The sequence below is a fragment of the Marmota marmota genome, unplaced genomic scaffold, assembly GCF_001458135.2.
Source record: "Marmota marmota marmota unplaced genomic scaffold, marMar, whole genome shotgun sequence".
NCBI lineage: Eukaryota > Metazoa > Chordata > Mammalia > Rodentia > Sciuridae > Marmota > Marmota marmota.
This window is the reverse complement of record NW_026000222.1, coordinates 4951600-4973832: the sequence shown is the minus strand read 5'-3', so window position 1 is coordinate 4973832 and position 22233 is coordinate 4951600. Positions and strand designations below refer to the sequence as shown.

The 22233-nt window shown below is 47.8% G+C and overlaps 1 protein-coding gene and 1 long non-coding RNA gene across 3 annotated transcripts in view; both read left to right on the top strand.

Annotated features, from left to right (window-relative positions):
- The window catches only part of Cdh13 (cadherin 13), a 1261125-nt gene that overhangs the window by 385538 nt on the left and 853354 nt on the right, over positions 1 to 22233 (top strand). The gene's annotated exons all lie outside the window — the stretch shown is intronic.
- LOC125613066 overlaps positions 6629 to 22233 on the top strand; it is a 44327-nt gene continuing 28722 nt past the window's right edge. Inside the window, exon 1 of the long non-coding RNA XR_007343564.1 lies at positions 6629 to 20270. This is a non-coding gene — a long non-coding RNA (uncharacterized LOC125613066). The remainder of the gene's footprint in view (positions 20271 to 22233) is intronic.

Sequence of the window (22233 nt, the reverse complement as noted above, 5' to 3'; positions counted from 1 at the left end):
AAGATATTCTTCTTTTCTTTCCTCCCCAAAGTACAGTTGTTTGGGGGAGTTCAGATAATTTGTATTTTGTGAGAGATAAGAAAAAAACAAACTATGGATTCAATTCACACCTGTGTGAAAGTCATATCATCTAAATAGCCCAAAGAATTTCAGTGCGCGCACGTGTGTGTGTGTGTGTGTGTGTGTGTGTGTGCGTGCACGCGTGTTTTGATTTTGTTTTAATACCTGTTGAAAATTTTCTCCAGAAGAGGGCTCCATCCACAGCATTTCAAAATTGTGAATCTACAGCTTATATTTTAAAGAACTTCACAGTAGCAGCTCCATCAAAACAAAACTATTCTCCTTTTTCCAGATTATTTGCCATAAACTCCCCCAGACGAGAAGTCCTGTCATTTTCCCCTGGGCGCCTTCCCTTCTTTCTTTCCTTTTCCCTAGGATGGTTGGTTCTGTTCTATTGACCCTTCAACGCTGCAGCTCCTTAGAGCATTAGAACTGGGAGATTTCAAAGACCTTTGTAGACAATGCAGTGTGAAATGTGAGGAAGTTCTGAGATTTCCTGGCATTTGGCTTTGGTTGGATCTGGTTTTATTCCTTGGGCAGCACAGAGGCAGGCACAGCTCTCCCTGTGAAGGAGACAATCTTCCCCAGTCGGTTACTACCCAGGAGAGGGAGTCCTGAGCCAGGGCGCCAGGAAATACCTGTCTGTCATCCAATTACAATAATCAGTTAGACAGAATCGAATCAAGTGACCAGTGGTGTGGGCCTTGTTTCCATTTAGCTGTCAGCAAGGTGTCCACACGCCTGCAAGGATCTGGCCTCCCGAGGGACACTGCCAATACAATTCCCAGTGGCCTGTCTCCTCCATAGTCACAGTGACTGGCTGAACATAGGTTTCCTTGCACCTTCAGTAGGCACTCAATGGTGGCCATATCCTAGGGTTAGGGAAGGAGGTCACCTCTCTCCCTCTGCAGAGGAAGCACCTAAGGGAGAGCTGGAGAGGAGGAGACCCACTTCCAACCTGAAGTGCCAACCCAGCAGGACTGTGAGTGTGGCCACCCTTTGGCTTAGCAGAGGGGCCTCCAGTCTCTGCTTGCTGCAAATCTATCTCAACTCTGCAACTCTGACTTCTGGGCAGAGGTTGCAAAGTAGTGGTCACAGGTCAATTTTAGTCCCTGGAGGTATCTTGCTTGAAAACTAGAAAATTATACAATAGAACAAAGCAAGACAAAACAAAATACTCCAGATCTCTCGCACTTCTTAACCAGTCAGGAGGTCAGGCAGCCCTAGGGCTGCGATACCACAGGGCCTTACGGGGCTGGAACTGCCCCCTTTAGGCGGGACATGCCTCTGTATTTTGTCACAGTTCCCACCACTCCCAAGGACCCTGGCCCACTGTACTCACTGAATTTGCCCACTTGAACCTATTGCCATTTGAGTTTGGACCTCTACTTTCATAAATGATGAGGCTTGATCGAATGGATGCAGTTAAATTCTCAGTGATAGACTCTTTGTAAAGGAAGGGGCTGGACTCCTTCCAGTTCCTGTGATTGAACTACATTGATGTGTGCTTTGGAAGAGCACAGCCAAGAGACTGCCCTCTCCCTGGGACTAATAGCACCAGGCCATTGCTTCTCATGCAATAGTTACCCATGGACAAGCGACACTCTGCAGCTTGGGGTCAGTGCAAGCCCTGGGGCATTAGAGGGTTGCCAGCAGTGGAGGGACCTCGGGATGATGTGATATAGAGGCCCTCCTGCCCACTGTATAGTGTTTTACCAAGAGTGTAAGCTACCCGTGGGGCATGGTGACACCCTGGCATTGTCATTGCAAGAGTGTGGCTTGCCACATGATGGGCTTAATCAGAACTTCACAGGAACTTAGTCTGCTTAGCCTTGCAGGGGCCGTGGTAGGACTGAGCTAATACACAGCATTTGTCACTGCAGGAGGATGTTTCATCATAGCTTTGTCACCTAGCACTCTTATGCACAGGGTGCTGTCACCTCCAGTGTGTTCCTGTGATGTTTTCGTATCTGTTGTTAAGTTAACACATGCTGCGGTTCCACTGACAGCCTTAATGCTGCAATTAATGCTCTTTGGCTTCATAAACACTGGACTAATCTGTCTGCCTCATCCATTCCAGCAGGTGAGCCCCAGATAACACTTGTTTTCCACGCTACAGGCCCCAAAGATCAGGGCAAATGGATCTGCATGCACATCCAGAAAAAGGTGATTGTTATTCTGCTACTAGTTGCCTACAGAAGTCAAATTCTTGAAAATTAACATTAGCAACAGGCACGTTTTGACACGTTATGTCTCATTTCAAAGACACCAAGGAGTGTCCCCTGATCTGCTGCAGAGGCACAAAGACCCTGTGTCTCCAGGCTGACGCAGGACGGGCTGGGGTGGAGGGTGGCAGCTGCTCAGCTGACAGCAGCCTGCCACATGCCTGGGCAGGGCCCGGAAATGAGCTCAGCCTCTGCAGGAGCCTGGGGACCTTCAGGGGAATGTGGCAGCCTTCATCTCTGCCTCGAGGGGCCTGTAGGCCAGTGTCTCTTGCCTCCGAGGTGGGAGGGAACTGCTTCTCCATGCTGTATGCTGCTGGAAGGAGAAGATGGCTACAAACGCCTGAAGCTTGAGTTTCTGTGACAATCTCCCTGTCCCTCCGTGGGTGGATGCAGGGGTCTGCAGGAAGTTGCTGGACCCCAGCCCAGAACCAGTATCTGAGATAGGCCAAAAGGTTCAGCCTTCACTGCCATAGCTGTGGGACACCTGGGGTCATCTAATGCAGAGGCTGAAAGTCATGGCCTGGGGCTGGTCCCTGCCTGCAGCCTGTTTTTATAAATAGTCCCACTGGATCCGAGCCACACCCATTCGTTTATGTAATTGTTATGGCTGCTTTGTGCCTAACAACACAGTGAGACTGTCTGGCCCCCAAAGCTTAAAATATTTATATCTGGACCTTTACAGAAAAACTTAGCTGGCCCCTGGTCTAACTCAAAATTACAGTCAAACAGGCTATAGGAAGCTTTATCAAAGGGGTGGGTGAGGGGTTCAGCCCTTGGGGATTGTGCCTTCCTGGCCCCAGCACACAAGCAACTTGACTTCAGAGAAATTCAGACCATATGGCTTCAATGAATCTCGATGATATTTATGGAGGACCTACTATATTCCAGGTACCATCAGTATGTTCAGGGTCCAGCTGCTGATAAGGCAGACTCAGTCTCTCCTCTCTTGGGGCTCAGCCTGGCAGGGGGATCAATCTCAATTAATGAATAATTTAAAACCAAGACAACCGCTGCGGAGGCAGGAAATGCTGGTGCGAGGCCGTGCATTCTGCGTGTCAGGCTTGTCTGCTCTTTGTCTTTCCCCCCCACTGAACATACGCTCTGTGTGGCATGTTGTCTAAATTGTTCACTTCTGTATCCCCAGGGCCCAGAACAGTGCCTGGCAAATGATGGGCACTGAGCTTATGTGAGCAAATGAGTGAACATAGGAAAGGCATCAGATCCAGACGAAGGACCCAGATACTTCCCTGACACAGTGACGGGATGTACAGACAGGGGCCCAATCCAGGGTGGGGGGATGGGGGAGGGACCCTCCAGGCAGAAGCACAGGCTGGGTGAGGCCTCTGTGCAGCTCAACCCAGGGAATCGTGTGAGGGGTGGCCTGAGGTGCTAGGTCCCTGTTGGCCACTGCAAGGACTTTGGTGTTGTCCCAGAGTGATGGACACCCATTGAAGGCCACAGGGGGAGGGTGTAGAGTGACATGATCCAATTTCCACTTTGAAAAGGTCACCCAGGTTACAATGCAGCCAATGGGTTGGAATAAGAGTATCAATAGAAGGGAGGAGCCAGCCTAGGCCTTAGCTGGAGTCTAGGGGAGCCTAGACTCTGCAGTGACGGTGCAGCTGGGCGGAAGCATCCTGCCCAGGCCATGGGAGATGTTTAGTGGAGCCCCTGCCAGGGCTGGAGCGTAGCTGGTTTGGAGATGGGAGGGGATGGTGAGGAGGCCCTCAGGATGCTTGAATCTGGCTCTTCCACTTGGAAGGAGGCTGGAGCCACTTACCCAAGTAAGCAGCCCAGGTGTTTGACATGGGCTGAGGGCCTGTGAGAGTGTTCGCCAGGCTCCTGGGAGAGGCCTGTAGTCAACAGAACCAGTTTACGCCTGCATCCAGATGGGTACTCTGGGGACCTGAAAATGCCCTTGCCCAGACTGACCTATGCACAGCCTCTGTAATTAACCAATCTCAGAGACTTTTCATGCAAAATATATTTGAGAAAAACATTGCCAAGCCTTTTAATCGTTTCTTGAACATTCAATCAGCAGCACTGGAAATATTTCTTACATGAAGCAAATAATGATCCACTGCTTTCTGCAATCACTTTGTGAATGCTAACAAGCCTTCTTCTCAGGGTGTTGGGGACAGTGTTGCTGACATGTACACTTCTGAGCCTGGTAGCAGAATATTGAACTGGGTGCCAGGCAGAGGTGTGCTGGCAAATGTTCAACAACCAGCTCTCTCTCTAGAAAACAAAACCACACCAAACCCAAACCAAGACACAACCACATGACTCATAGTGTTTGCCAATTTCTATGGTGTAAATGCTCCTGCTGGGGGCAATTTAAACCTACTAACCTAAAAATTTCCTAACATTTTAACAATGTACTCTTGCAAATTGGTACTAACTGGCTGCTTCACACCACGAATGGTTGGTCCCTCTTTCCAGCCTGCCTCTCACCCACACTGTGACCTCCAGCAGAGCAGCTTTAGTGATCTCATCTGCAAAATGGACCAGCTTATCTTGAGGTTCAGATGGATAAAGGGGTTAAGGTGCAGGGAGACCTAGTATGCTGGGTTTATGCTCACAGGTGACCAAGGTCATGATCACCTTCAGGGAAATGGGTTCTCTCTCAGGATTCCACGGCTATGCCGTGGGCCCCCATGAAAACTCAGCCACTGAGTGAAGTTTCATGTGTGAAAACAGAGGGTGCTACTTAGTTGCCTTCATGGGTATTGTGCATATTTTGCAGTTACTTAATAGTGTCATTGTGTTCCATGGTCCCACAGATTCTGAACTTGTCTATCCTGCTCTCCTGTGCTGTTACTCTTCTTTTCTCCCTATTTCCTCCAGGAAGTGATTTACTGAGTACCATATTTCAGGCTCTCCACCAGCTATTTTAGACTCGGGGAGATGGGTACTGTGGTCTCCTTTCAGCAGGTGAAGAAGCTGGGGAGCTAAAGGAACTGGCCTCAGATCACAGAAGGAGCAAGTGTGGTCGGGGATGTGAACCGCGGCATGGGTGTGGACAGATTGTCCCCGATGTCTCAGTCCTTCACTCAACCCTCACAGAGGCCCTTAGGGGACGCAGAGATAACACAGTGGACATGATCCCTGCTACCCTGGTGCTCACAGTCTGGTAAGAAGCAAGGAAATAAATAGTTGAAATAATTATAAATTCAGTAATTGTTACAATAGCAAATAGTAGTTGCTGAACTAGATGGAAGGGAGGGGCTGGTGAAGCCTCACTCCCTTCTCTCCATCTCTCTTTCCCTAATTTTGAATACCCACCAGGCACCAAGAATGGTGCTCTGTGGGAATCCATGGACGAATCCAACAGCCCTGCCCTTGGCCAGGAGTGAGTGCGGCAGAGTCGGGCTCTGCTGGGATGCAGAGGAGTTGGGCCGGGGCTGCTTGGCAGAGCTGGGAGACTCCAGCCTTGAGAAGTGAGCTTGATTCCCAGCCCAGCCATTTGCATGCAGTGTGGCCTCCCATAAGTGACCGCTGTTCCCTCCTGTGCTTAAACAAGTAAGAAGGGGAGGGCAGGAGTTGGTGAGGATTGAGTAAAAGTCAGCGACTGACATCTGCTAGGGGCCGAAGACACGTTGGTTGTGTTAACTTCACAACACTGTGCTCCAAGGAAATTGAGAGTCTGAAGTTGTCCTCAGGCCCTGCCTTTAGGATCTGACTAACTCAAGAGACAAGATGACTTTGTGTTTGAACGTGCACAGACATTAAAAAAGAAGTTTGTTCTCTTGGGAAGTTCCCATATGGGTAGGTCCCCAAAGATTGCTGTGCTGGAGACTTCGTGCCTCAGCAAATCATTAGATCTGGTGAGGTCTTATCTTCTGGATGTATCTGCCCAGTGGCTGGTTCTAGGGACTTTATTAGGGCACTCTGTGTGGGTGCATGCAAGTACACGTGTATATACTATGGCCTTAAGAACTTATTATTTAAAAGACCCCAGTAACTAGGATTCACTGCGGCTGCTAGGTAACAGTTACATGCATCATCTCAAATCCTCACTACAGCTAAGGGGTCACTATCCTTAACTCAATTTTGTAGGTGATAAGAAGTTGTGAGTGTCTGAGTCATTTGTCCAAGGTCACTCAGCCATGAGGACTGGGACCAGGGTTTGAACCCAGTGCTGTGTTAGAGTCTGTAAACAAGTCAAAATAACACCTGGCATTTTGCCAGGGGAATGTTAGAGTTTGTAAACAAGTCTGGATGGTGCCTGGCAAAATGCCAGAGGGAGTGGTTTGAGAAGTAACAAAAGCGAGCCATTAAGTGTGGAGATTCCTTATTGGTTGACTGATGTATCTAGTTTATGCTAATTAGATAAACTGTGTGGAATGTATAAATACTGCTCCTGTCCTGCAGTAAATGGCTCCCTCTCCTGCTGTATCAACGTACACAAGTTGTTCATCACCCCCCGGTTATTTTGCTGCAGCCGGACTGCGGCAGTGCTGTCCATTTGCCTCTACATTTTGGCAGTGTGTGGATGCTACCTGTCCATGCCTGCCCCTCCCTACTTACCTAACAATTCTCTTGAAGTCAATGTGGCAGCTTGGGATAGCCTCAGTTTTTGAGTTTCTGGGCTCTCAATCTTTTTTGTGTGTGTGTGGTGCCACGGATGAATCCTAGGGCCTTGTGCAGGCCAGGCAAGCCTTCTACCACTGAGCCATGTCCCCGGCCCCAAGTTCCCGATCTCTAAAGGAGGACCTGGGCCCTGGCCTTCTGCCTGGGTAAATGGTTGCAGCCTTCAGAAATGCATTAGCCCAGGGTCTTTGTGTTCTTTGTCTTGGAGTCTGCTTGTGACCAGGGTCAAAACAACCCACCCACACTGGGTGTTGTCCCTAGCAAGAACAGCTATCTCAGGTAAGAGTGGCTGCAGTGGGCCAGGACCCAGAGTGGGCGTAGCTCTTCTGCAGCTACAAACCCACAGGCAATTCCTGCAGTCACCTGCCCAGCACAGTGCCCAGATGCTGGGTAGTGCTCTCCCCAGGGTGTGGAGGAGCTTGACATCTAGGCCAGTGCTTCCTGCATTCTGCTGTTTGTAGGATCTGACTGCTTTCCTGGTCCATAAGAAGAGAGGAATGTACAGCCTGTGACCATATTGAGACACACGCATCTATGGTGCATTGCAACAGAACTGAATCTAACTTGAAATTTATATATATATTTTAATTTAAGTGCCTTTAGTCAGGGCAGCTGTTCACCTGCAGACACTGTGCACTGACTTCACCCAGCACCGTGGCACATGCTGGCCACAGAGCTGCAGAACTTTCTCCACCCTTGTGGAGTCCATTCCCATGGCGGGCACTCTCCTTGTGCCCACTCCCCATGGTCCCATGTGCCAGGTCCTCCCGTGGTGGCCTTGCCTTTGTACCTCTCAGGATGATCACATCTGTGCACCAGCTCTGTTCATTCCATATTCAGCTAAGGCATTCATTGAACAACTATTCTGCACAAAAGCAGTAACTACCCCAGGAAGGCAGCAGTAGTTTCCTGATGGCCCTCATGGAGCCTACATTCTAACAGGGAAAGGCAGAAACAAGAAGTAAATACGATTTTTTTTTTTTTTTTTTGCAGTGACAGTGCTATGAGACAACTTTCAAATGAGATAGAATGTTGTCCGGAGCGTGCCCATCACCCTGCCTTGGGATGTTTGTTTTGATACAATGGCCTTCCTACATCTTAGGAAATGCCCTACCATTTGTGAAATGAAGCTGACAATAAATAGAGAACATTTTTGTCCTTAATTATGAAGTGGTGTTGGTCAACCTTTGCCCATTCTCTATTTTCTGTTGTTGTAATTTTTCTCTTGGAAATCCTGTGATTTAAACCAGGGGTTGGTCATCGTTTTGCAAAGAGCTGTATGATAAATATATTGCCACTCTTGCCACCACAGACATATATAAGTAAATGGGTCATGCTCGGTTCCAGTAACACTTTATTTAAAAAAGTAGCTGGAGCTGGATTTGGCCCTTATACTAGTTTGCTGAGCCCTGATCTAAACCATTGGCCACCTCACCAGCTGGACAAATAGGATAAGGAAGGATAGGGCAGAGGCCAGGAGAGGAGACTGGACATCATCTCTGGCCTTTGTTGCCACGAGCATTGTTATTACTTTGTGGTCACCTATCACTGGATTGTTTGTATTCACTTCAAGCAAAGTATGTTGGTAGTTAACTAGAGAAAATAGTTTTGAGACCAGCTCTAAACTATGTCATAATTTAGCTTTTGGAGTACTTAACTGGCCTGTAATTCTTAAGGTTTTCTTGATCCCCAAAGGTATTTGGGTCAGGCCCTGCACCTTGGGTCGTGTTCCCACAGGCAGTGTTGGAGAAAAGCTTGAGCACTGGGGGCTAACTTGAAGATGGTCCCTAAGACTGAAAGTGAGCGAGTGGAGAGTGAGACAGAAAAAAGGGAAGCCAATAAGTCAATAAAGAATGTGTCATTGGGCTGGCTACCGTCCTGAGGCCCACTGTCACTGGGGCCCACGAAAGAACGGCACCAAACCCATTTCAGAACAGTCCCTCTGCAGGACAGTGGCTCGGGTCTGTATAACCAGTTCCTATCTTCTGTTGCTCGGGGGCGACCCCTGCCACCATTGGCTCCCCTAGGTTTCCTTTGCTGTCATGGAGAGAAACATGGCTTTGGAGGGTCACTGATCAGAGAAATGGAGAGGCACAGAGTGTGCTTAGACTGCCAGGATATGCCCTGGGCAGGGGTGAGACACGGTTGGCCACTGTTACGTGTGTTAGAAAGGTCCTCAGCAGAGCCAATGATAACAGAAAGGGTTGTGGTGGTACCGGGTTTTTAAACCTTCCAGTTTGGGTCAAGCACCTGCCTGCAGATGTTCTCTTTCCTACTAGATGGTTCCACTATGACAAAGCCCTGGAATGCCACCTTAGGGCTTCATCTCTGACATGGGCTATATCCCACTACTTTTTAATAATTAACAAATAAGTCAAGATCAGAGGAATGCACTGTGGGTATTTTGGGGTCAGCATATGGGAGAAAAGTGGAATGTTCGAGTAGTTCCCCTCATTCACTCCTTCCGCCTTTCATCGACAGACATGACTGAGCCCACTGGGTGCTAGACACCCTTCTGGATACTGGGAATACAGAAGGGAGCAACATGGACCCAGCAGCTGCCCTGGCATGCTTCCAGCCAGGAAACAGACAATAACAAACATGGACAGGGAGACGTGCTGTGTCAGGTTAGGAGGGCCCCAGCCCTGGCCTATCCTGCCTGTTGATTGAAGGGTGGGGATGATATCCTCTTGATGATTTTCCCTCTCCCATTTAGCCATACACTGACTCCTTATGATCACCCCACGCAGCTAATTTTTACAATGAGATTCTGATCTTGAGGAAGATCGGAATGTTGCTTGGCAAATGGGTGTTGGCCAACTGGAGCCAATGCAGCCTCGTGCCCAATCCAGTGCGCTTCTGGATGCTTAGTTAAATTCTCCTAGAATAATTCTGAATTGTTGTTGTTGATTTAATTCATCTGGAATAATTCTGAATTGTTATTGTTGACACACAATAGAGTTGAATTTTACTCAAAGGTTGGGTTATAAAGTCAGGGTTTAAGGCATACAGTTGTCATTAACCTTGAAATCTTTTAAGTTGCCCATTAAAGTGTGATATGCGTGGTTTTGTGTATGCAACCCTCTGCTGTAATCAATATGGAAAAATGTTTAATGCATGTAGCAATGCACACTGTATAATAAAGAATATATGCAAGATATAATTTTACAGCTCTTAATTGCAGTATTTACATTGTTCTTTTTCCTTCTCTTTTTTTTGGTGGCAGAACTGGATTTACATTAGTTAAATGTGCATATGATAAAACTTCATTGTACTCATTTGTGCTGGGCTCCTAACCGTTCATTCCCTGCCAGGCTGTGCACTAAGGAGAGCGAGAGCTATTTCCTATTTCGTCTATTGTGTTCTACTTCTTTTTGGATTCCCACTATGGGTCAGATGCTTTAGGACAGGGAACTGCAACATAGTATTTCCAGTATAGTAATGGTGGCTGGTGTCTGTGTGGTGCTGCCCAGGAGTGAGTTCCTATCCCAATACTCTGATGTATTAATTGGCACGCCTAGTACCCATAAGGATTCTGGGGGGTATCTGCTGATTCTAATTTTGTTTCACAAATGGAGAAACTCTAGAAGACCGGATATAGATCACACAGCTTTGAAGCTTTGGGGCTTAGATTGAAAACTCAGGTGATTCCAGATACAAAAGGGCACGTGTTGTATGATTCCATGGCACAGGCAAAGCCGTAGAGGCAGAAAGCAGACTAATAGCTACCTGGGGTTGATGCAGGGGTGAAAACAGTGGGGGGGTAGCTGTTAATGGTTATGTGGTATCTTTGGGGAGGATGAAAACATTCTAGAATTCGATAGTGAGGATGATCACACAGTTCTAGGAATATACCAAAAGCTACAAAATTGTGTATTTTAATAGGGTGGACTTCATATTATGCTAATTATATCTCCATAAAGGTGCTAGTAAACAAAACAAACAAACAAACAACAACCCAGGCAGGGCAGTCTCAGGCAGTCAAGGCTCAGGACTTCTGCACGCTCCATCCCTGAGCACATACACCTACAGGTGCTCACCAGGAGCCGAGTGGCTCTTCTTCACTTCCCTTAGCACTGCTGCTCCATAACAGGGCCCTACCCACCAAATACAGATCAGAAAACTGGGGCAGAAAGATACTGAGAAATTTGGGGCTTGAAGGAGCAGGACCACTACTTAACCCAGGCTCTCTGGGGCCGAATCCTGCTCTTGCTGGCCAACCGGCTCTCCTGCTTGTTTTGCCCATTAAAAGCAACCTGTGTGGTCTAGAGCTTGTGTTGTCTAAGCTTCTAACTTGAAACCAAGGCTGAGCTTTTCACTTCTTTTCACTTTTGCTGATTTGTAAACTGGATTAAGAACTATCTGTAAACTGGGTGCTGTAGTGCATACCTATAATCCCACCGACTCAGGAGGCTGAGACAGGAGGATCACAAGTTCAAAGCCAGCCTCAGCACTTTAGTGAGACCCTACCTTGAAGTAAAAAATAAAAAGGGCTGGTAGAGCACCCAGGGTTCAATACTCAGTGCCAAAACTAAATAAATAAAAATAAAAAAAAAATTAAATAAAAAAAAGCCACCTTTTCCTCACTGGTGATTGTTCCCATCTGGGGGAGCATCTCTGGTGCAGGGTGCTGGTAGAAAATGCAGAGTTTGTATGAGAAAGGAGTGTGTTACTGGAGGACTTAAAAGTAGTAAGTGTCCCAGAAGAGAGGGAAGGAAAGAGAGAGAGAACAAACTTAATTGTGTGTAAGTCATTGTGTTTAAGTTGATAGCAGATTCTGGATGATTTGGGGTTTACCCCCAATCACCTGAGTGTCTGGCACCCCTTGGCTGGTACAGTGGAAGAGCTGACAGAATAGCAATGAGAAGGTGACCTAGCTCTAAGGCTGGGAGAGGATCTGGCTCTTGATCTCTGGCACTTTGGGCTCTCTAAACCCAGGACCCCACCCTCAACACACCTGCCCAGCAGAGTTCCTTTGATTCCCAAGCCCCCTAAAAATGGAATTTACTCCTCTCTGCCTTCACTGGTGGATTGATTATTTTCATTTTCTTTTTTGTTTATATGCAGAGTGACAAAGCCATTATGCATGTACACTGTAACAGGAAAGGACAGCCAGGGTTCCCCCACTGACCAGGCACACGACAGTGTTTGTGTTTGTGGCCATGGAGATGGGGCTTTATAAAGGCCATGCTAGGAACTGTCATTGCCTTCCTGAGTCTGCAGCACAGGGAGCAGCTGAAGTTGGGGCTGGCGCTGGGGCAGAAGCTGGGAACTGACTGTCCTGGACCTAAGGCATCAGAGCCTCTGGGTGGCTCTGGCTGAGACCTGTTCTCCTGGTGTCTAGTGACAGGAGTTTGCTGGGCTTCCCTAGTTCTTTTTTTTTTTTTTTTTTAATTTATTTTTTAGTTTTCGGTGGACACAACATCTCCGTTTGTATGTGGTGCTGAGGATCGAACCCGGGCCACACGCATGCCAGGCGAGCATGCTACCGCTTGAGCCACATCCCTAGCCCCCTTCCCTAGTTCTTATAGCCCTCTTAGGTGATGACAGAGCATGTTGCAAAGTCACACAGTTGTCCGATTCTGCTCTGTCTCATCATTTCTCCAATACACCATTTTGTAGTGTGTTCTGAAGAGATGCTACTTCCATGGGAGGTTAATCAGAGTTCCAGAAAACATTGGTTGTATAATTAGACATCTTGGGAAACTCTGGAGTTGCCCAGAGAAGTGAACCAGACGAGGTGGAGTTTCAATAAATGAATGTCCCTTCATTGCACATTGAAGTTTCAATGCACATTTGAGTTTCAAAGAGGAGCTCCCCAAGGTTGCATTCAAAGACTCTTCCCAAACCCCAAGGGTAAGGAAACATGCATGAAGTATGTCTCAGGATAGTAATTGACAGGACACACAGCTATTCATGTATACTTTTTCAAAATGATAACTTATGTTCTCAGATAAATGTAAACTTTAACTCTTTTATTTATGAGGAAACTACTAAGATGTTATGACAATTTCAAAAACCGTTAAGAAGCTAGGATAATTATAAACAATTTAACAAATAAATGTTAGGATGAGACTTTTGAGTTAGATTAAAAACTGGTTAATGTGCAACATGCCTAAACCTTTGGGGTATTTTCCACTAGAAAAAATTATTTGCATCTGTAGTAGAAAAAATTAACCAGTTAATTTCATGAAATCTCAGATATATAATTGAAAGCAAATTATGAAATGAACTAAGGACCTGTTCCTAGACATCTTCAGGTGGCTTTTATCCCTGAACCATATTCAAAGGATGCACCACCAATCATTTGTGCTTTATTGAAAGATTTGGATAATACTTCTGATGCTTTGGACCCATGGCTTCTAATGTACTAGTGCTTCCTTACTAGAAAAGGTCTGTAAAATGTTGGGGCAAAGAAATGAAATGCAGTCGAGGTATAAGAGGTAGTAAGAGGAGAGGTGATGGGTCAAGGCCACGGTAAACAGATGCCACTTTTTACCTGTCTTCTATGAAGTGTGTGCTGTGCAACACTTCTATGAAGTGTGTTGCTCTTGCTCAACCCTGTGAGGTGGCCTTTACTGTCCCCATGCACAGATGGGTGAGAGGAAAATTTAGCTATGAAAGTTACTTGTTTGGGCAGAGGAAGAGGAACACAGTAGGGAGTCAAGTCTATGGAAGGAGAGATACAATTTACCCAGATAAAGAAGGGTCAGTGTTACAAGCTTGAGGGAAGCACAAGTCCAAGTTTGATGTATAAATACACATAGCATATTCAGGGTAAAATGAGGAGGTTGATCTGGGTGACAGTGAGTGTGAATGCAGTGTGAAATTGGATTGTCAGTTATTAATAGTATCAGTGTTATTTTAGCCAAAGGATCTTACTATTGCTGCAGGGCAGTGTCTGGCAGTACATCATGGCCATTAAGAGCCTAGGACATTGCAGGAAGGCAGAATTACAGTTTGGATCCCAGCTCTGTCATTGTAGGGCTGTGTGGCTTTGGACAAGTTGCTTAATCTCCCTGTGCCTCAATGACCAGATCTTTGAAATGATGGCAGTGATACCTACTTTGATATCATCAGGACGTTATGAGGATTTTAAATGACCCTGTAAACACCTGGCCAAGTAAGCAATCATACCTCTGAGAATGGGAGTTGGTTATTTCTATGTAGATGAGGAGGTGAACAGACAGGATTTAACAGATGATACTTGCTGGCACCTGGTCTGTAAGTGTCACAGTCTCAGTTTGAGCTCCCATGAAAGCAGATTCTGAGAGGAGGAGTTAAGTGCCATGAATTCATTTGGGAAGCCATCCAGGGGAAACCGCAGGGAGTGGCCAAGTGAGGCAGGAAGGGGAGAGCCACACAAAGTGTCTATTATTTAGCCAGTTACTACTATGGATGCCTGGAGCCTAATTCCCCCCCTAGGACCCTTGGGAGCCAGCCACCTCAGAATCACCCCCAGACACCGGGGACATGTGAGCTTCAGAATTTATGCCACAAATCTGGGTGGGCATCATTTGAAGGCCACCCTGAGTGGGTTGATTTTGGCAATGATGGGCTCTGGACTCAGAGAAAGTGCTGGGCACAGAGGTATAGAGTCTAGCAGTTGGAAATTGAGCTGTCCTCTGTGGAAAGGCCAGAAGAGAAGTGGCCTTGGAGATGGAAGGGAAGCCAGCAGGACCTGCTGTACCAGGGTCAAAAGGCATAGAGACTACAGTGTCCTTCGAACCAGTGATCCCCATCTGAGAAGTTAAAGAAACAGAGCTAAGAACAGGAAAGATGTACAATACTCCATGAATCGCATGCGATAGCTCAAACTGGAAATAGTGCTAATGGTCAGCATCTATTGTGTGGGCGCCACGGGCCTTGCTCCGTCTAGCAAATGAGAGCTGGTTACGCAGCTCAGGGCACTGTTCCGTGGCCACCGGAGAAGATGTGTGTGAAGATGACGACCTGACCACACCGTGGCAGGGAGCAATGCACACTGGACAGAGACCCAACACGCAGCACGGTTCCTCCTAAGCAAAGGAGCCTCTGTATGTGGCACAGAGGCATGGGGTCTGAGAGGAAATTCATCAAAATTCTAACTGCAGTTTTGTTGTTCTCTGAGAGATTTTTCTCCTCTATTTACAAACCTCCATTGATAGGCTTGTATTTTGTTTATAAGGAAAAATATTAAGAAATTGAAAAAGCAAAGGAAGAAAAGCTTCCCCAAAATAGGCTGTGGACATCCAGTGGGGTTCTGGGGAGGGGATCATAGAATGGAAAAGGATGTTTCTGAAAGTTGACGCGTCTCAGACGTAGATTTACTGGCCCACAGGGCATTCCAGTTTTATGCCTTCTGATATTGACTACAGTGTACAAGACGGGTCAGAATGGGACTGACCTAAAGCCACAGGTCCAGCTTGAAAGCATATAAAGGCCATAGGGAGTATGGTGGGAAAGACTGATTTTAGGTGTTTGGTGATAAGTAGGATGATGGGGAAGAAAGAGCAAAATTCCAGAAATAATTTCAAGATTTTAAGGCTGAGTGGGAGAAAATTAGCAATGGAAAATATATATATATATTAAACATAGCTTTGAGTCAAGTTTCTTTACATCTTGAACCTAACAATAATCTTCTCTACAATGCTTTTAATTTTCTTTTATAAGAGAGATGATAGAATATTAGAGAAGTAAAGACACTTGTCTAAGGTCACAGAGGGTCTGAGTTTAGATCATTGTTGAAGGAACTAGATGGATCGGTGAGTAGGTGGCCAGGGGCGTTGAAGAATGGCAGGGTGGATGGGTGCATGGATAGGTGGAGGGTGGGTGTATGGGTGCATGGATAGGTGGACGGATGAGTGGATTGGAGGAGGAACAGGAAGAAAGATCAATGGATGGATAAATGGGTGGATGAATGGGAAGATAGACGGATGGATGATGGGAGGATGGATGAGTGACTACATAAGGTGAAAGAACCCAGGCTATTACAGTGTCCAGTAGAATGGAAGGAATTTCAGGAAGAAAAGGCAGATACTCTTAGGCGATAATTAAGGAAAGAAACTAGGAAAAGCTCCAGATTCAGCAGGAAGAAAGAGTGGCCATTGGTCCTTTTTGAGAAGCCCACTCACGTCAACTAGTGAGATGGGGGCTTAAATGGCATTGGGAAGCCTGAGGGACTAGGACACTGTGTTGGGGGGTACCTGAAATGACTGGTCAGACCCTGGCACATATAAGCTTAATCACAAGTATGAGCCTAAGCAACAGATGCCCCAATAGGAAGGAGGGTGTGAGAGGAAGTGAGAGGAGGGCAGGAAGAAACAGGGAAAGGAAAAGCAAATCAATTAATGGTTAAGAGTGATGACACCAGCAGCCTGGGTCTGACAGCTCCGTGGCCCAGTGACTGCCAGCAGAGCTACACTCTCTTGGCCTCAGACCCCTCTTCTGCAAATGGAAGACAGTATAACCCCAACTTATGGGGCTCTCAGGATGAACCAGAGCACGCTAGCATGCTGAGCAGGGTGCTGACACACCCGAGCTCCCAAGTGAGCAGAGCTCCTGTGGCCTTAGTTGTCCCAATCAGTGCCATTTCCTAGGAAGCAGCCCAAGCTCTTGGTAATGAAACTGAGGCCCAGTCACTTAAAGAAAGTACACCTGGAGCCCCCAGCTACCCGCCCCAGAAAGTGGCCTCTTTTGAGAGAAAACAGATTTTGTGTAAGGCCCTGTGTGGAGCTTTGTTAACTGGAAATTAACCTTTTTGCGATTTGTAATAAACGAGGAATGTTGGGCCTCACATTTCTTTTTTTTCTTTTCGACAAAAGCATTAATAAACAGAGGCTGTTCATTAACGCCCAGTTGTAAGGTGCTTACCAGGCAGTGGAGAGGGGCTGGAGAGCAAGGCTGGGAAGGAGCGGAAGACACAGAGGGGGCAGATGAAGATCCATCCGATCCCAGCAAGTGCCGCGAACTCCGTGCCCTTTCTGCATTCTGGAAAGTTTTATGCTCTTATAATTGATGCTTGCAGAAGCCTGTGCGGTTCAGACTCGGCATGAGGAATCCTGAAAGCCTTATTAACCCAGCCACTTAGCCTTTCTGAGTGCAACCCCTACTGTGGCCATTTTGGCTCCAGATTAGCTGGGTCCCAAAATGTCCTGCTGTTGGGATGGAGAGGTCCAACTTACACCTTTCTCTGGTCAGCTCCTGCTCCCAAATCTCCCTGACTCTCTAGCCCTGACTCCCAGAAAGCTGCCTTCACGCACAGCTCCCTGCCACTCTTTGCCTTCCTGGTTGTGTTATCTGCCAAGGAGGCCTTCTCTTGAAACTGGAGCACACTCGGGATTGACTGTGCATGGTGTAAAAATGCATCTGTTGCACCAGGCAGTGCCCCCGGAGGCTCAGGTCTGCAGAAGACCTAGCTCAGACTCTTTGGAGGCCCACAGTTGCAGGATCATGAGTGATTGGATTTGGAAAGTTAAAAAAATGAAACAGGAAAGACAGATGAAATTGGGGTGTGCTTTTCTGGGTGAGAAAGGCTTTTCTCTTTCTGTGCCAATGAGTCTTATCTAGTAGCTGGTCTTTACCTGTAGCATGGTTCTGTGGGGAGGGCAGGGGAGTTGTCAAGAGCACCCTCATTAGGCACCTTTCCCCGAGGACCGAAGGAGCCCTGGGGAGCCACTGGCAGGATGAGCTGTCTCCCCAGAGATAGGACTTTAATTTTATTTGATGGTCAGCTAAGAGCAGCCATTATCCTTCGTGCTCTACTAAGTCTTCATTTAAGTCTTCATTCTAATAATTAAGTTTAAAAACACCAACATTTATTGAGCACCATCTGTGTGTCAGGCACTCAGCTAGGTACTTACACACAGAGTATCTAATTCAAGTGCAGGACATGTAGCCAGGGTAGCCAGGGAGCTCACAGCTTATGGAGCTGGCTCATGTTCACAGTTTTCACTGATCTTCCCTCAACCCTCAGGGAAAGCATTCTACAGTGAAGCAAACTGAGCCCCAGGGAACTGTCTTCTTCAGGGAATGGTTGACAGGACCAGGATCCCAGCCTGGGCCTCCTGACCATGCTGTTGTGATTGTACTGGGAGCGTACATTGGTGGTGTACGCACATTCATGAAATCCCTCTGGTCGGTCTTGGGAAAGGAGTGCACTGCACATTGTCTCAACCCTGTAGTAACCTCATCAGGATGAGGACACTGAGGCTCCGAGAGAGTCAGCCTTGGGAACAAAGCCACACAGGTAGCACTAAGGAGTAGAGCTCGGGGTGCCACCTTCCCCCCTCCCCTCCAGGTGGATCTCCTTTGCTCTCAGCCTTTCTCCACGGCAGTGCTCTCAACAGGAGAAACTAGGCTGCAGTTTCTAGTAAGGGCAGAAGAGGAGATTCTAGTCTTGGGCCTTGGGATGTAGGACGGGCGATTGGTATTGGAAGTTGGACAGGCTGTCAGAAGTGTGCGGCTGGCTGGCTCCGTCCCGGGAGGAGCAGGCTGGAAGTTCAGACTTGGCAGAGCATTCAGGAAGGACCAGCTCCTTCCTGTCAGAAGAACAATTTGGGGCCTTTCATGTTCTTTAAGGCCAGCAGTTTCAGCGGCAGGACTTGCTGGACCAGCCTGCTCTTCCTTCCTTCCTTGGCCTGTCGCGGTCCCCAGAGCACTGTGCTTAGGACATACCGAGGCGCTAGCACTTTCCAAGGGGGTCCATTGGCTGTGGGAGGCGGGTGACAAGCCACAGAGTTGGGTCTCCATTTCCCTAGAGAGTTTTGTGCATTGAAGAAGCATTGCCGGTCTGTCATTGTGGGCTGTCACCGATGACCTGAGCTCTTGAGAGTGACAGGAAAATAGCAGGCCTCCGGCAGTTTCCAGGCCTCTTCTCACCTGGACCAGGGCTGTGCCTGGGCTTTTGTTCATGACGAGATGAGAAGAGCTTGGTTAAATAAAGATCAGCTGCTCTTTCCACGTCTTCCTCCTGATTGATAGCCTCAGAGAGCCATTCATCTGGTTGGAAGATAGATAGGTGGCTGCCGTCACTGCACACAGGCTTTGAAGTTCTCTTTGTGATGTGATTACAGCCCCTAGTTAGCTTGTGCTCCAGGAGGTGAGGTTGACCTTTGATCCTTCTCCTAATTTAAAAATCACAGATCTTGGAAAATGAACCAACTCAGGAAGATGCTGGAAGCTACTGAGGTTGGCTGTCAAACCCATTTAACTGGCCTGCTTTACCTAGAATTCTGGTTTTTCTGATTAAAACAGGTGACCTTTGAAGTTTTTTTTTTTTTTTTCCTCCTTCCTCTGACAATCTCTAGAGGACATCTGGTCTTTTGTGAGTTCTAATGGGAATCCCAGAATTATTCCATGCTCCAAATCAGAGAAGCCCGTTTAGCACAGTATTAAGCAGGAGAAATTAAACACCGTTGTATAGGTTGAGGCTATACGTTCTTCATCCTTCTCATTCATTAACTTATTCATTCATTCACAGCCAGTTCCATGAAACCAGGGATAAAAAAGTGACCAGAATGTAGTCCCTGACACCGGGATCATGAAATTTGGAAGGAAAAGCCGGCAAGGTAGCCAATGTTGTATAGCTTGTGAATGTGCTTGGGGTGGTAACCTCCTTGCAAAACCATTTTGCAGTCCAGCATTGACAGAGACCAGTTTTCCCGAGTGCTCAGGAAGAAGGTCTCGGACAGGGCTCCTTGCAGGGCTGAGAATGGATTTTTCCTGATCTCAGGGCTGGTTAGTGGCACCTCCTGCAGAACACTGAGTTCACACTTGGGCTTTGGTAAAATGGGAATTACAGCGTGCTTGGCCTCAGGCACTCTGGGAGCTCAGGAGAGATGGGCCCTGCTTAGGGAGAGGGCACGGAGGGAGACTGAGGAAGGCTTTCTGGGGAGCTGATGTTTGAGTAGGACTGAAGAGGATCCAGAGGAATTAAGCAGTCAGAAAAATACGGCCAGATGTGTCTGCAAAAAGCCAGCAGCGGGGAAGGAAGGTGTGGTGTGTGGGGGTGGGGCTGGCAGTGGGTGCTTGGGAGAACTTAGTGGCCCATCTTGCTGGAGACCAGGGTGCAGGGTGTGTGTGGGGGGAGCAGAGGGCAGGAGGCTGCACTGCTTCATGGAGGAAGAGGCCAGGGGTGTCAGGCTGAGGGTTCAGACTTTGCCCTAAAGATGGCGGGAGCCTCCAGGGACTTCTAAAGAGCATAGCATCCCTATCTGAGCCTGCAGCAGGGCCCCGGATGAGAGATATGAAGAGCCCTTCACAATTCTCCCAGAGAAGAGGGCTGAGGGCCACATTCAAGGCACTGAGCACTGTGTGGCAAGAGCATGGGATGGAAACTGTGGAGATCACAGGGCACCACGAGCTGAGAAGACTCAATAAACGGCTGGAGGGAGGGACAGGGCGAGATCTGAAGTCTTGTTCCAGCTAGGCTCTGGTTGGGACTACTGCAACAGAGATATGTGAGAGCTGAATCCCTTTATTGCATAGAACGACAAAGATCCTCATCAGTCACTTCAGGAACATCTGTCCCCACCCATAACACACACCAGGCAGCGGGGGAGGTTCTGAGGAGACTGGGAGAGAAGGGGCCAGTCTTACCCTCTGAGTGCCACCTGTAGAGTCTGGGGAGACAGCAGGTGTGACTCTGCCTTAACCTCAGGATGGTGTGTTCGGCTTGGTCTGTGCAGTGGTCAGTTTGCCAGTCCTTGTGGTGTCAATGATGTGGCTTCCCCAAATCCCTTGCAGAAAGGATCATTCTTTTCCCTTGAGTGGTTTTGAGCCAAGCATGTAACATTGCGTGAATGTTTGAAAACTTCTCCTGGTTCTCAGAATGCAATTCTGACAGTGCTGAAGGCTGCCAATTAAATGAAGATTTAGATAAAGGCTGTGTGGGAGAGGAACACAATATTCTTAAACCTAATAATGGTTTTCTTCTGTCTTTTTGAAGCTCTGGAATAATCCTGATTGACTGGCTCTCTGCTTTGGGCATTCCCATTTACTGGACAATTTAATAACATTTAAAATGTTTGACAACCTTTATTTGGGGGCAGACATCCTCAGGGGAAGGGGCTGTGGGTAAGGATGTGCATGGTGTTGTTAAAAAAGGAAGTACAGGCTTGAAAGAGCTCTTCACGCTCAGGATGGGTGTATGGAGGGTTGAGAGGAAGCTCTCAGACTCCTCTTGGATTAAATGCAGGAAGCCTGCAAGGATCGTGTGCCTGGCCAGGTGCTAGGTGCTTTCCTTGTATTGCTCCTCTCAAGAGCACTGAGGTAGATGGGGTGACTGTGCCCATCACAAGTGAAGTGGCTGAGGCCCAGAGCCACTAGGTAATGAGCCTTGGAGCCCCTGGTCCCAGACATTCTCTGATTCGTGGTACAAGGTGAGCCTTAGGGATTGGAGGAGGGCTCCAAAGGATGCCTGAGAAAATCCCCCTCCTTTCCCACTGTATCAGGAGTTCACTTGTCAACACCCATTCACTTGTTGAGCTGCTTGCCGAGTGCCACTGTGTGCCAGGTTCAGTTCTAAGCAGCAGGAAAACAGGGGGGCACCCAAGCCCTGCCCCCACAGAGCTGAGCTTCAGCAGGGAAATCGGTGGAAGCCCACTGGAGGTAAGTGCTTCAGGGAGAACAAAAGGCCCTGTGAGGGTAGAAAGCGGCCAAGGACGCTGCTGGAGAAGGGGTGCAGGCCAGGGAAGTGCTCTGGAGAGCCCCGCCTGAACCTGTGGCATACGAATACGCCAAGAAGAGCCCAAGGCACTTGTAAAGTCCCAGAGCAGGAAATAGCCAGGCGACCACAGCAGATGGGCCAAGAGCAGGAGATGAGGTCAGGGAGCCAGATTTAGGCCACAGCGAGGGTGAGTGATGGAGACCATTGGGGTGGGGGCCCAGCAGAGCAGTGACATCATCTGTTGCTGTGTGCCGCAGAGGAAGCCAAAGCAGTTTAGAAGAAGCCTGCAGAAGCTCACCTCCTCCACAGTCTATTTTTTCTTGTTTTATACATTAATGTAACATATATTAACTCACTCAGTCCTCCCAACAACCCAATGAACTAGGCATTGCATTTTTATTTTTACTCCTCTTTTAACAGGGGACTGAGCCTCAGAGCTGAAAAGGTCACCCAGATAACTAGTGGCAACTGGCTGCCTTTGGTAACAGCTCACTCTCCCAGTACTCTAAGTCCTAGCCAGCATTCAGTGGGCACTGCTCTCTCAGGGTCTGTATGAGGTTGGGGGGCGCTTAGACACTCTGGAACCCTGGCATGTCTCAGGTAGTGGGCAAGACAGAGAATTAGACATAGTTAGCAGAGTGCCCAATAACAAGTGCTAGGCTGGAGACAAGCTCTGGTTTTGATTTGGGAATGAAGAGACCAAGCTTC